This window comes from Montipora foliosa, unplaced genomic scaffold (assembly GCF_036669935.1).
Source record: "Montipora foliosa isolate CH-2021 unplaced genomic scaffold, ASM3666993v2 scaffold_135, whole genome shotgun sequence".
Lineage (NCBI taxonomy): Eukaryota > Metazoa > Cnidaria > Anthozoa > Scleractinia > Acroporidae > Montipora > Montipora foliosa.
The window spans coordinates 79,661-93,091 of NW_027179435.1; the positions used below are offsets into that span (position 1 = coordinate 79,661).

Here is a 13,431-nt window from a genome sequence, read left to right on the forward strand (position 1 = left end):
TGGGCACCCGTTTCGTATCTGCTGTCTCTACGCCCCCAATCGCAACCCAGCCCGTGACGACTTCCTGGACGACGTCTCGTCTTGGGTTGATCCCACCTATCCGACCTTCCTTGCCGGGGACTTTAACACTGTGTTCGACCGCGCCCTCGATCGTCGGGGCTCCAATGTCTCTGACACTTCCCGCGAAAGTACTGCTACCTTAAAACGTCTTTTTGACTCCTGCTGTTGTCTGGACATTTGGAGGCACCTGCATCCTTCCGATTCTGCCTTCTCTTGGACTCGCTCAGACGGCCTTATGGCCTCCCGTATTGATCTCATTGGTGCCCCGTACTCCTGTTACCATCAGTCTTGACTTGCGATATTATTCCTTGTCCGTTTTCGGATCACTGTGGTGTGGTGCTTTCTTGTAGTGTCCCAGACATTGCTGCTCCTGGGACAGTTTCTGGAAGCTCAACATTTCTGTCCTCAATGATGAGGACTATATCCAGCATATCACTAATTTTTGGTCCGTTTGGAGGCAGTCCATGCTGTCCTTCCCGTCACTAGCTAAGTGGTGGGATAAGGGCAAGAGCCAAATCAAAGGCCTCACAATTAAATATTGCGCTGAGCGCTCGAAAGAAAACATCGCAGTGTCGAGACCTCCTTGGCCGACTAGCTGGGCATCTTAAGAACCGTGTTGATGCCGGTTTCACCTCCTGTGTTGAGCCGTACCATTCTACCCTGTCTGCCCTTGCTGCCCTAGACCTCGAGGCAGCTCGGGGAGCCCAAGTCCGTGCTCGGGCCAATGGGTTGAGGAAGGTGAAACCTCCTCGGCCTTTTTCTTCCGTCTGGAAAAGAAGCGTGCCGCCGACCGACTTATTTCAGCACTTCGATGCGATGATGGCACAGTGGTCTCGAGTTCAAAGGACCTATGCCAGGCTTTTGCTTCCTTTTATTCTAACTTGTTTAGTGCCGAGCCTACTGACGGGGACGTGGCTCTTTCCCTGCTCGACGCCCTCACCTCCACCTTGTCCGCCGACCAGGCTCAACAGTGTGATGGTCCTCTCCAGTCGGAGGAGTGTTATACTGCTTTATGTGGGATGGCTCGAGGCAAGACCCCGGGCTTGGATGGCCTCCCTATGGAGTTTTATGTCAAATTCTGGCCGGTGCTCGGACAGGACCTCGTGCTCGTCCTGAACTCATGTTATGAGGCTGGCACTCTCAGCCTCTCTCAGCGTCGAGGCATCATTTCTCTCATCTTTAAGACGGGTGACCGGCTGAACCCTCGTAACTGGCGGCCAATTTCCCTCCTTAGTGTGGACTACAAGCTCGCTGCCCGCGTCATCGCTGGGCGTCTCCTGAAGGTTATTCATGCCGTGGTGGCTGAGGATCAAACCTGTGGTGTCCCCGGTCGTTATATTGGTGAGAACGTCGCTTATCTCCGAGACATGGTCCATTACGCCACGCAATCCGGGTCTCCTTGTGCCATCCTCTCGCTCGACCAAGAAAAAGCGTTTGATCGCGTTGATTGGTCCTTTCTGCATGCCACCCTCTGCAGAATGGGTTTCCAAACCTCCTTTCTGCGCTGGATCCGCCTTTTCTATAATGCTGTTCAGAGTGCTGTCATTGTTAACGGTCATGTCTCAAACTTTTTCAGTCTCACACGGGGGGTGCGTCAAGGCTGCCCCCTCGCACCTTTGCTGTATGTTATGGTCGCTGAGGTCTTGGCCGCCAATATTCGAGCAAATCCCGCCATTACTGGACCTTTGCTGCCTGGACTGCCCTCACCGCTCTCTCCAATTTCCCAGTACGCGGATGACACATCGCTCATCTTGTCCTCCGATGCCTCCATTAGGGCTGTTTTTGACACCTACACAAGGTATGAGCTTGGTTCTGGATCCAAGCTCAACCTGACAAAGTCTCGCGGCTTGTGGCTGGGGTCTTGGGCTGGCCGAACTGACCCCCCTGTCCCTCTCGACTGGACATCTTCTAAGCTTAAAATCCTCGGAGTCTTCATTGGCCCGCATGACATTGATGAACTAATTGGCGGCCTCGGATAGAGGCTGTGGAACGCGTCCTCTCCTCCTGGCGTCAGCGCTCCTTGTCTTTTCATGGCAAGGCTTTGGTCATCAATTGCCTGGCCCTCGCCAGGGTTTGGTATGTGGCATCCCTGGTCCACATGCCCCCCTGGGTACTTAAAGAACTTAACTCCCTTGTTTTCTCATTCTTCTGGAAAACCAAGCGGGAGCTCGTTGCACGTGCTGTGGTCGTTCAGCCCACATCGCTGGGAGGTTTCTCGGTGGTGGACATTAAGCTCAAGGTTTGGTCGCTTCTGGGTCAGTGGGTCAAACGGTCTACTTTGTCCTCGTCAAGCTGGTCCTCCTTTGTGTCGTACTGGTTTCAATCGTGTTTTGCTGCCTCCTCTCTTGATGTTTTCTCCCGTCCCGCTGCCTTCGACAGGTCCCTGTTACCGCCATTTTACTCCTCTTTGCTTTTGGCCTGGGAGTCGCTTGGTGGCTCTTTTTCCCCCTCCCGGGGAACTTTGGTTTTCGCATCCTCTGACCCTCACGTTGTCGCCTCCGTGGCTTTTTTTCTCTGCCAAAGTCGGTTACCAGTTTCTTTTATCCTGTTCCTCTGTCACACCGCACTGTGTAGTTAAGTTCTTTCCCTCCTTTGGGGACCTTTACTGGTATGATACGTGGCGCCAGTTCCACTTCTTTGATTTTGACCGCTTTGTTGTTGATTTCTCCTGGAAGGTAGCTCATGGTGTGATTTACACTGCTGAGCGTCTTCTCTCTTTTGGTTTATCTGTCTCCTCCGCTTGTTTTTGTGGTCCTGTCGTCGAGTCACTGTCGCATTTGCTCTTTGTGTGTCCCCTTGCTCAAAGTGTTGTTGGTTGGCTACAGTCCCTCCTTTTTCATTTCTCGCCTATGTGTCCTGTGCTTGAGCGTCGCCATTTACTTTTTGGTTTCAATTCCACTGAGCTTCACGCAGTGCCCAAAGTCTTCAGTTACCTGTTGTGTGCCTGTAAGTTTCACATCTGGCTGGCCCGCAATGACTACCGCTTTCGTTCTGTCAACCTGGGGCCCTCGCCGTCATTGAGGGAGCAAAGGCCCGTGTCAAGTTCCACCTCCCCTTGCTCTTCAAGCGTTTTTCAACCCGGAGACGTCGACGTTATTTTGCCCGCCAGTGGGGGGCGGATGGAGTCATCGCCTCTATGTTTCCAACAAGCTCGTTTTTCGCTTCGGGCCACCTGCTTAATTCACCCTCTGTACCACCTGATTTGCTTAGTTTTATTTCGCCTCTGTCGCCTAATACTGGTGACCAATGCCTCAGGCGTTGGATGAGTCTGTCGACTGGTGACCTTTGGTCTGCCATTCACCGCTGCTCATCGAGCAGCTCATATATTAAACTGATTTTTGGAACTGGGCCGTGGAAAAGAGGCTTGCCTCGTCCCGGCCACGGGTTGCCTCGGTATAGCACTACCTCCGAGCGTGGCCCACTTCCCTCTGGGGAAGAAATAATCAAGTGAAAGCAGAACAAATGACCAAGCAACCAACCTTCACATTCTCTTCTCTTTTCTAGGTAGCATAGCAGCGAGTGGACAGCACGACACGACAGGACGAGGAGCACGTGACCCCCATTACCACATGGTATGCGCAGACAAGTTGCGTTTTGCGGTTCCGGAGAGGTTGAAAAGGCATACTTACCTGACGCGGGAGGCACTGTGATCAGGGAGGCAGTCCTCTCAAGGTGAGGCTCTTTCATTGCACTTCGATTGGGTTGACCCTTGCGATTACCCCAAATGTGGGTAACTCGAGCGTATAATTTCTGGTAGTGGGGACCTGCGTTCGCGCTAGTCCCCGCACCAAACCCCGGTGGCAAAGTTGGCTAATGGGAAGGTTTGTTGGTAACGTTTCAGGCAGGGCAGGGAAGGAGATGCGGTGGCGGTGTAAGGACTAAGGAAGGTGAGTTGTATTTGTGAATTCCACTGCTGAAATTGTAGGTGAATGTTCCGTACTTGGTGCACTGCAAAACTGTGATTTTATTTCTTTCATTCTTGGCCGTAGAGAGAGCGAGAGGACGTGTTTATTTCAGCCGCATCGATTTCCATCGATAGACGAGTGAGACAAGAAAATGCCAGCGGGTCGAGCTCTTATCCTCGTGCATCGTTTCGAAAACGTAAGTGGATGTGTGTTTGTACTGCTCCATCGCGATAGATTTCTTTTGCGTTGTGTTATGTTGCGTTCTGGAGAGCCCGTTTTGCATTGAGTAACTGAGGACCCGCCAGATCAGTTGGCGTTACATTTCTGTGGCCAACACTTTGTGGTTTCTCTATGTTATCAGTTAATTGGATTGTTATCATAAAAAGTAAATCTTTCATGGTCAGGATAGTGTCTTATCGGCCCTTTGAATACGTACTGTCCGTGTTGAGCAGGGAACAGTAAGACTTTGAAGTGCGCTACGTCACGTAAGTCACGTTTTCGCAGGATCAATGTTGTAGTGTTGTAGCCTTCGTTGTATGCATATCATCCGGGCTAGGTTAACTTCCATCTAATGCATAACAGTGCATGCATTTTTTACTTGTCGTATCCTGTTCTTTGCTCACACGAAAAGATACGTTTCATGTCATAAACGTTGGATTGATAAGATCTCGCGCGCACGCGCTCCCTTGGGAATACAAGTTCCACTTTCTCGTGTGAACTATTTTGTTTTTGTTGTATGTCTCATCTTTGACATATCGTTGGCATGTTGTGTTCAAAAAACCTGGTTTGGAATGTTCTTTCATTAAAGGAAACTGAGATTTTTTGAGATAATCAAGTGTACAGAAGGAAAAAGGGAAGCCTACAACACGGGGTATTCCCAGGCGGTCTCCCATCCAAGTACTAACCCCGCCCGACAGGGCTTAACTTCGGTGATCGGACGAGAACCGGTGTTTTCCCTGTGGTATGGTCGTAGACAAGTAATTCGCCGTGAAAATTAACTTTGTTATAAGGGAAAATAAAAACGAGGTCAGAGCAAGCACAATGTGCATTTGTCCTCTTGCCGTCAACGCAAGTGCCATGCAATGCTGGTCCTGCTGCCCACTGTACAAGGGCGATCGTTGTGTGCGCCTCGCTTTCAGGTTGGCTTTGGGCATTCCTTCCTTGGCACGGATTGTAATCGGACCACCATATCTCGTGGCCATGAGACTGGGAGCACCTTGTCCGCTGTGAGCATTTACGGGCATCGCTTCTCGGCCTTTTGGCTAAGATCAAGTGTAGTATCTGTTCTTATCAGCTTAATATCTGATACGCTGCTCATCGAGCAGCTCATATATTAAACTGATTTTTGGAACTGGGCCGTGGAAAAGAGGCTTGCCTCGTCCCGGCCACGGGTTGCCTCGGTATAGCACTACCTCCGAGCGTGGCCCACTTCCCTCTGGGGAAGAAATAATCAAGTGAAAGCAGAACAAATGACCAAGCAACCAACCTTCACATTTCTCTTCTCTTTTCTAGGTAGCATAGCAGCGAGTGGACAGCACGACACGACAGGACGAGGAGCACGTGACCCCCATTACCACATGGTATGCGCAGACAAGTTGCGTTTTTGCGGTTCCGGAGAGGTTGAAAAGGCATACTTACCTGACGCGGGTTTTTATTATCTGCCAGGTTCGTGCCTTTCCTTGTGGTACGCGTAAGTTCCGTATTGGAATTGGAGTGTGGGGACAAGCGTTTTTGGGATTTGTGGTAAGATTTTTGATTCCTGAGTTTTACTGGTGACCCTCCTGGGGACTTATGCTTGGCGTCCTGCCATAACCCAGGGTAGCCAGTCTTTCTGTTCCCTTCCTGGGAGCTTTGCTTTCCGGGGGGACTGTTTTTTCTCTTTTTCCCTTTTCATCATGCCTCTTGCGGCCTTTAAGAGGACAGTAGTCCTCGACCTTTCCGATGTTCCAACCTCTGTTCCCAGGGCGGAACTTGTTACAGCCATCAAGGGAAAGTTCACCCCCTTTGTGATTGACAGTATTCAGTTTGTTCCCGTAAAACTGGTTCAGATTACTTTCGCTGACCCAAAATGTAAAAATATTGTTGAAGGTTATGATTTTGTCACTTTAGCTGGTGCTAAGTGCAAAGTCATGTATGCTGGGCCTCGAGCTCAAAATGTTATGTTGTATCACTATCCCTTTGAGGAGAGTGATGATCGCCTCCGGCCCTACTTTTCCTCGTACGGGAAGGTGGAGACGATAAGGCACCAGCATTACCCGGGTGACCCTGCAATCTGCACTGGAGCCCGTATCATCAAAATGGTTCGTTCTGGCCGGATCCCTCGTAATCTGGACATTGCTGGATATAAATGTAAGGTGTGGTATGTGGGTCAGCCGGCCGAATGTGATATCTGTCGTGGGGAACACCTCACCAAAAACTGTGACTTGCGCGGGAAGTGCCGCAGGTGTCGGGAGCCTGGTCACATGGCCAGGGATTGCCCAACCCCCCCAATGCCTGGGGGAACCCACCATCTTCGCCTGCGACCCCCGCCCATCCGTCCGCTTCACTTGTTGTTGGTGCCACTCCCCCGGAGTCGCTGCCTCCCCTCCTGGATGTCAGTTCTGGTCCTGAGGACCTTCCCACTTCTCCTGCAAGCTCTGACCATGAGGACTCTGGGGACGAGGGGGTAACCCTTCGTCCTCCTGCCCCCACGCAACCTGGTATTTCAAGTTGGGGTTCCCACACCGACCTCAGGGACAATGAGTTATCCCCCCTGGTACTCCACCCATGGCCTCTCCTGCCACCAGTAAATGTTAAGGAGGGTGCGGCCCTCCCTAAAACGGTAATGGTGGGTCCTCGACGCGCGTGCAGGTGGCTGCCTCCCCCGCCGCTGCGTCTGATGGTTTGGCTGCGCCACAGAGTAATACAATGTTAACACTAGTAGTAACGTAGTTGGTGTAATGGACAATACTACTATAGTTAATGGAAAAGAAATGGAAATGGATAATAGTAATAATGTAGTTACTGGAAAAGAAATGACAAATAATGCTGTAGTTAATGGAAAAGAAATGGAAATGGATAATAGTAATAATGGAAAAGAAATGGATACGAATGATAATGAACTAGTTAATGAGACTGAATACAGTCAAAGTATATTTAGTGACGATGACCCTTTAACGGGCATCAATGTAACCCCTGTAAATACCCCACAGGTTCTATCTCTGTCTCCCGTAATGGTTAACGAGGTCGAGCTGACTGATTCACCAGTCACTAAGCGTGGACTTTCGGATGTTGAGGCTTCCTCTGATGATCAGGTCAAGTCTAAGAAGAAAGCGAAGAAACCTCTTCCTGGTTCTGCGGTCCCCGGCCGCTCGAAGTCTGGAAAGGGCAGGGAGTCTGGGAGGGCTGTTCATTCTGGCCTTCCCTCCTTGGCTCCCCCTGCCCCGGTTCGGAGCCGTCGCTCCTAGTTGTGCTGTCTCTCTCTTTCTTCTCAGTTATGGCTCTCTCTATCCTCTCCTTAAACACCAATGGTCTCAGGGACTCGTCCAAGCGCGCTGGTGTTCTGCACTGGTTACGTTCCTTTCCTCAGGTCCCTGACATTGTCTGCCTACAAGAGGGCCCACTGCTCTTCAGACAGTGAATGTCAGTCTGGTTTCGTTCATCTGGTTTTAATGCAGTTGCTTCTGTTGGCTCTGCACACTCTTGTGGTTGCATCATTTTATTCCGCCCCACGGTCACCCTTACGAGCTCTTGGTGTGACACCGCTGGGCGTGTTGTTTTTTGCCACTTTACCCATTCTGGGCACCCGTTTCGTATCTGCTGTCTCTACGCCCCCAATCGCAACCCAGCCCGTGACGACTTCCTGGACGACGTCTCGTCTTGGGTTGATCCCACCTATCCGACCTTCCTTGCCGGGGACTTTAACACTGTGTTCGACCGCGCCCTCGATCGTCGGGGCTCCAATGTCTCTGACACTTCCCGCGAAAGTACTGCTACCTTAAAACGTCTTTTTGACTCCTGCTGTTGTCTGGACATTTGGAGGCACCTGCATCCTTCCGATTCTGCCTTCTCTTGGACTCGCTCAGACGGCCTTATGGCCTCCCGTATTGATCTCATTGGTGCCCCGTACTCCTGTTACCATCAGTCTTGACTTGCGATATTATTCCTTGTCCGTTTTCGGATCACTGTGGTGTGGTGCTTTCTTGTAGTGTCCCAGACATTGCTGCTCCTGGGACAGTTTCTGGAAGCTCAACATTTCTGTCCTCAATGATGAGGACTATATCCAGCATATCACTAATTTTTGGTCCGTTTGGAGGCAGTCCATGCTGTCCTTCCCGTCACTAGCTAAGTGGTGGGATAAGGGCAAGAGCCAAATCAAAGGCCTCACAATTAAATATTGCGCTGAGCGCTCGAAAGAAAACATCGCAGTGTCGAGACCTCCTTGGCCGACTAGCTGGGCATCTTAAGAACCGTGTTGATGCCGGTTTCACCTCCTGTGTTGAGCCGTACCATTCTACCCTGTCTGCCCTTGCTGCCCTAGACCTCGAGGCAGCTCGGGGAGCCCAAGTCCGTGCTCGGGCCAATGGGTTGAGGAAGGTGAAACCTCCTCGGCCTTTTTCTTCCGTCTGGAAAAGAAGCGTGCCGCCGACCGACTTATTTCAGCACTTCGATGCGATGATGGCACAGTGGTCTCGAGTTCAAAGGACCTATGCCAGGCTTTTGCTTCCTTTTATTCTAACTTGTTTAGTGCCGAGCCTACTGACGGGGACGTGGCTCTTTCCCTGCTCGACGCCCTCACCTCCACCTTGTCCGCCGACCAGGCTCAACAGTGTGATGGTCCTCTCCAGTCGGAGGAGTGTTATACTGCTTTATGTGGGATGGCTCGAGGCAAGACCCCGGGCTTGGATGGCCTCCCTATGGAGTTTTATGTCAAATTCTGGCCGGTGCTCGGACAGGACCTCGTGCTCGTCCTGAACTCATGTTATGAGGCTGGCACTCTCAGCCTCTCTCAGCGTCGAGGCATCATTTCTCTCATCTTTAAGACGGGTGACCGGCTGAACCCTCGTAACTGGCGGCCAATTTCCCTCCTTAGTGTGGACTACAAGCTCGCTGCCCGCGTCATCGCTGGGCGTCTCCTGAAGGTTATTCATGCCGTGGTGGCTGAGGATCAAACCTGTGGTGTCCCCGGTCGTTATATTGGTGAGAACGTCGCTTATCTCCGAGACATGGTCCATTACGCCACGCAATCCGGGTCTCCTTGTGCCATCCTCTCGCTCGACCAAGAAAAAGCGTTTGATCGCGTTGATTGGTCCTTTCTGCATGCCACCCTCTGCAGAATGGGTTTCCAAACCTCCTTTCTGCGCTGGATCCGCCTTTTCTATAATGCTGTTCAGAGTGCTGTCATTGTTAACGGTCATGTCTCAAACTTTTTCAGTCTCACACGGGGGGTGCGTCAAGGCTGCCCCCTCGCACCTTTGCTGTATGTTATGGTCGCTGAGGTCTTGGCCGCCAATATTCGAGCAAATCCCGCCATTACTGGACCTTTGCTGCCTGGACTGCCCTCACCGCTCTCTCCAATTTCCCAGTACGCGGATGACACATCGCTCATCTTGTCCTCCGATGCCTCCATTAGGGCTGTTTTTGACACCTACACAAGGTATGAGCTTGGTTCTGGATCCAAGCTCAACCTGACAAAGTCTCGCGGCTTGTGGCTGGGGTCTTGGGCTGGCCGAACTGACCCCCCTGTCCCTCTCGACTGGACATCTTCTAAGCTTAAAATCCTCGGAGTCTTCATTGGCCCGCATGACATTGATGAACTAATTGGCGGCCTCGGATAGAGGCTGTGGAACGCGTCCTCTCCTCCTGGCGTCAGCGCTCCTTGTCTTTTCATGGCAAGGCTTTGGTCATCAATTGCCTGGCCCTCGCCAGGGTTTGGTATGTGGCATCCCTGGTCCACATGCCCCCCTGGGTACTTAAAGAACTTAACTCCCTTGTTTTCTCATTCTTCTGGAAAACCAAGCGGGAGCTCGTTGCACGTGCTGTGGTCGTTCAGCCCACATCGCTGGGAGGTTTCTCGGTGGTGGACATTAAGCTCAAGGTTTGGTCGCTTCTGGGTCAGTGGGTCAAACGGTCTACTTTGTCCTCGTCAAGCTGGTCCTCCTTTGTGTCGTACTGGTTTCAATCGTGTTTTGCTGCCTCCTCTCTTGATGTTTTCTCCCGTCCCGCTGCCTTCGACAGGTCCCTGTTACCGCCATTTTACTCCTCTTTGCTTTTGGCCTGGGAGTCGCTTGGTGGCTCTTTTTCCCCCTCCCGGGGAACTTTGGTTTTCGCATCCTCTGACCCTCACGTTGTCGCCTCCGTGGCTTTTTTTCTCTGCCAAAGTCGGTTACCAGTTTCTTTTATCCTGTTCCTCTGTCACACCGCACTGTGTAGTTAAGTTCTTTCCCTCCTTTGGGGACCTTTACTGGTATGATACGTGGCGCCAGTTCCACTTCTTTGATTTTGACCGCTTTGTTGTTGATTTCTCCTGGAAGGTAGCTCATGGTGTGATTTACACTGCTGAGCGTCTTCTCTCTTTTGGTTTATCTGTCTCCTCCGCTTGTTTTTGTGGTCCTGTCGTCGAGTCACTGTCGCATTTGCTCTTTGTGTGTCCCCTTGCTCAAAGTGTTGTTGGTTGGCTACAGTCCCTCCTTTTTCATTTCTCGCCTATGTGTCCTGTGCTTGAGCGTCGCCATTTACTTTTTGGTTTCAATTCCACTGAGCTTCACGCAGTGCCCAAAGTCTTCAGTTACCTGTTGTGTGCCTGTAAGTTTCACATCTGGCTGGCCCGCAATGACTACCGCTTTCGTTCTGTCAACCTGGGGCCCTCGCCGTCATTGAGGGAGCAAAGGCCCGTGTCAAGTTCCACCTCCCCTTGCTCTTCAAGCGTTTTTCAACCCGGAGACGTCGACGTTATTTTGCCCGCCAGTGGGGGGCGGATGGAGTCATCGCCTCTATGTTTCCAACAAGCTCGTTTTTCGCTTCGGGCCACCTGCTTAATTCACCCTCTGTACCACCTGATTTGCTTAGTTTTATTTCGCCTCTGTCGCCTAATACTGGTGACCAATGCCTCAGGCGTTGGATGAGTCTGTCGACTGGTGACCTTTGGTCTGCCATTCACCGCTGCTCATCGAGCAGCTCATATATTAAACTGATTTTTGGAACTGGGCCGTGGAAAAGAGGCTTGCCTCGTCCCGGCCACGGGTTGCCTCGGTATAGCACTACCTCCGAGCGTGGCCCACTTCCCTCTGGGGAAGAAATAATCAAGTGAAAGCAGAACAAATGACCAAGCAACCAACCTTCACATTCTCTTCTCTTTTCTAGGTAGCATAGCAGCGAGTGGACAGCACGACACGACAGGACGAGGAGCACGTGACCCCCATTACCACATGGTATGCGCAGACAAGTTGCGTTTTGCGGTTCCGGAGAGGTTGAAAAGGCATACTTACCTGACGCGGGAGGCACTGTGATCAGGGAGGCAGTCCTCTCAAGGTGAGGCTCTTTCATTGCACTTCGATTGGGTTGACCCTTGCGATTACCCCAAATGTGGGTAACTCGAGCGTATAATTTCTGGTAGTGGGGACCTGCGTTCGCGCTAGTCCCCGCACCAAACCCCGGTGGCAAAGTTGGCTAATGGGAAGGTTTGTTGGTAACGTTTCAGGCAGGGCAGGGAAGGAGATGCGGTGGCGGTGTAAGGACTAAGGAAGGTGAGTTGTATTTGTGAATTCCACTGCTGAAATTGTAGGTGAATGTTCCGTACTTGGTGCACTGCAAAACTGTGATTTTATTTCTTTCATTCTTGGCCGTAGAGAGAGCGAGAGGACGTGTTTATTTCAGCCGCATCGATTTCCATCGATAGACGAGTGAGACAAGAAAATGCCAGCGGGTCGAGCTCTTATCCTCGTGCATCGTTTCGAAAACGTAAGTGGATGTGTGTTTGTACTGCTCCATCGCGATAGATTTCTTTTGCGTTGTGTTATGTTGCGTTCTGGAGAGCCCGTTTTGCATTGAGTAACTGAGGACCCGCCAGATCAGTTGGCGTTACATTTCTGTGGCCAACACTTTGTGGTTTCTCTATGTTATCAGTTAATTGGATTGTTATCATAAAAAGTAAATCTTTCATGGTCAGGATAGTGTCTTATCGGCCCTTTGAATACGTACTGTCCGTGTTGAGCAGGGAACAGTAAGACTTTGAAGTGCGCTACGTCACGTAAGTCACGTTTTCGCAGGATCAATGTTGTAGTGTTGTAGCCTTCGTTGTATGCATATCATCCGGGCTAGGTTAACTTCCATCTAATGCATAACAGTGCATGCATTTTTTACTTGTCGTATCCTGTTCTTTGCTCACACGAAAAGATACGTTTCATGTCATAAACGTTGGATTGATAAGATCTCGCGCGCACGCGCTCCCTTGGGAATACAAGTTCCACTTTCTCGTGTGAACTATTTTGTTTTTGTTGTATGTCTCATCTTTGACATATCGTTGGCATGTTGTGTTCAAAAAACCTGGTTTGGAATGTTCTTTCATTAAAGGAAACTGAGATTTTTTGAGATAATCAAGTGTACAGAAGGAAAAAGGGAAGCCTACAACACGGGGTATTCCCAGGCGGTCTCCCATCCAAGTACTAACCCCGCCCGACAGGGCTTAACTTCGGTGATCGGACGAGAACCGGTGTTTTCCCTGTGGTATGGTCGTAGACAAGTAATTCGCCGTGAAAATTAACTTTGTTATAAGGGAAAATAAAAACGAGGTCAGAGCAAGCACAATGTGCATTTGTCCTCTTGCCGTCAACGCAAGTGCCATGCAATGCTGGTCCTGCTGCCCACTGTACAAGGGCGATCGTTGTGTGCGCCTCGCTTTCAGGTTGGCTTTGGGCATTCCTTCCTTGGCACGGATTGTAATCGGACCACCATATCTCGTGGCCATGAGACTGGGAGCACCTTGTCCGCTGTGAGCATTTACGGGCATCGCTTCTCGGCCTTTTGGCTAAGATCAAGTGTAGTATCTGTTCTTATCAGCTTAATATCTGATACGCTGCTCATCGAGCAGCTCATATATTAAACTGATTTTTGGAACTGGGCCGTGGAAAAGAGGCTTGCCTCGTCCCGGCCACGGGTTGCCTCGGTATAGCACTACCTCCGAGCGTGGCCCACTTCCCTCTGGGGAAGAAATAATCAAGTGAAAGCAGAACAAATGACCAAGCAACCAACCTTCACATTTCTCTTCTCTTTTCTAGGTAGCATAGCAGCGAGTGGACAGCACGACACGACAGGACGAGGAGCACGTGACCCCCATTACCACATGGTATGCGCAGACAAGTTGCGTTTTTGCGGTTCCGGAGAGGTTGAAAAGGCATACTTACCTGACGCGGGTTTTTATTATCTGCCAGGTTCGTGCCTTTCCTTGTGGTACGCGTAAGTTCCGTATTGGAATTGGAGTGTGGGGACA

General features: G+C 50.9%; 8 non-coding genes across 8 annotated transcripts; 6 read left to right on the forward strand and 2 right to left on the reverse strand.

Annotated features, from left to right (window-relative positions):
• The first annotated feature begins 3,296 nt into the window (after positions 1–3,296).
• LOC137986098 (U2 spliceosomal RNA) lies at positions 3,297–3,487 on the forward strand. Its single transcript, XR_011119551.1, has one exon. It is a non-coding gene; the product is annotated as a U2 spliceosomal RNA (small nuclear RNA).
• Positions 3,488–3,681: 194 nt separating this feature from the next.
• LOC137986137 (U1 spliceosomal RNA) lies at positions 3,682–3,845 on the forward strand. The gene has a single exon (XR_011119588.1). It is a non-coding gene; the product is annotated as a U1 spliceosomal RNA (small nuclear RNA).
• Positions 3,846–4,821: 976 nt separating this feature from the next.
• LOC137986103 (5S ribosomal RNA) lies at positions 4,822–4,940 on the reverse strand. Its single transcript, XR_011119556.1, has one exon. It is a non-coding gene; the product is annotated as a 5S ribosomal RNA (ribosomal RNA).
• A 267-nt stretch (positions 4,941–5,207) lies between these two features.
• LOC137986074 (U2 spliceosomal RNA) lies at positions 5,208–5,399 on the forward strand. The gene has a single exon (XR_011119527.1). It is a non-coding gene; the product is annotated as a U2 spliceosomal RNA (small nuclear RNA).
• Positions 5,400–11,038: 5,639 nt separating this feature from the next.
• On the forward strand, positions 11,039–11,229 carry LOC137986099 (U2 spliceosomal RNA). The gene has a single exon (XR_011119552.1). It is a non-coding gene; the product is annotated as a U2 spliceosomal RNA (small nuclear RNA).
• A 194-nt stretch (positions 11,230–11,423) lies between these two features.
• Positions 11,424–11,587, forward strand: LOC137986138 (U1 spliceosomal RNA). Its single transcript, XR_011119589.1, has one exon. It is a non-coding gene; the product is annotated as a U1 spliceosomal RNA (small nuclear RNA).
• Positions 11,588–12,563: 976 nt separating this feature from the next.
• Positions 12,564–12,682, reverse strand: LOC137986113 (5S ribosomal RNA). The gene has a single exon (XR_011119565.1). It is a non-coding gene; the product is annotated as a 5S ribosomal RNA (ribosomal RNA).
• A 267-nt stretch (positions 12,683–12,949) lies between these two features.
• LOC137986075 (U2 spliceosomal RNA) lies at positions 12,950–13,141 on the forward strand. The gene has a single exon (XR_011119528.1). It is a non-coding gene; the product is annotated as a U2 spliceosomal RNA (small nuclear RNA).
• Positions 13,142–13,431: the final 290 nt, after the last annotated feature.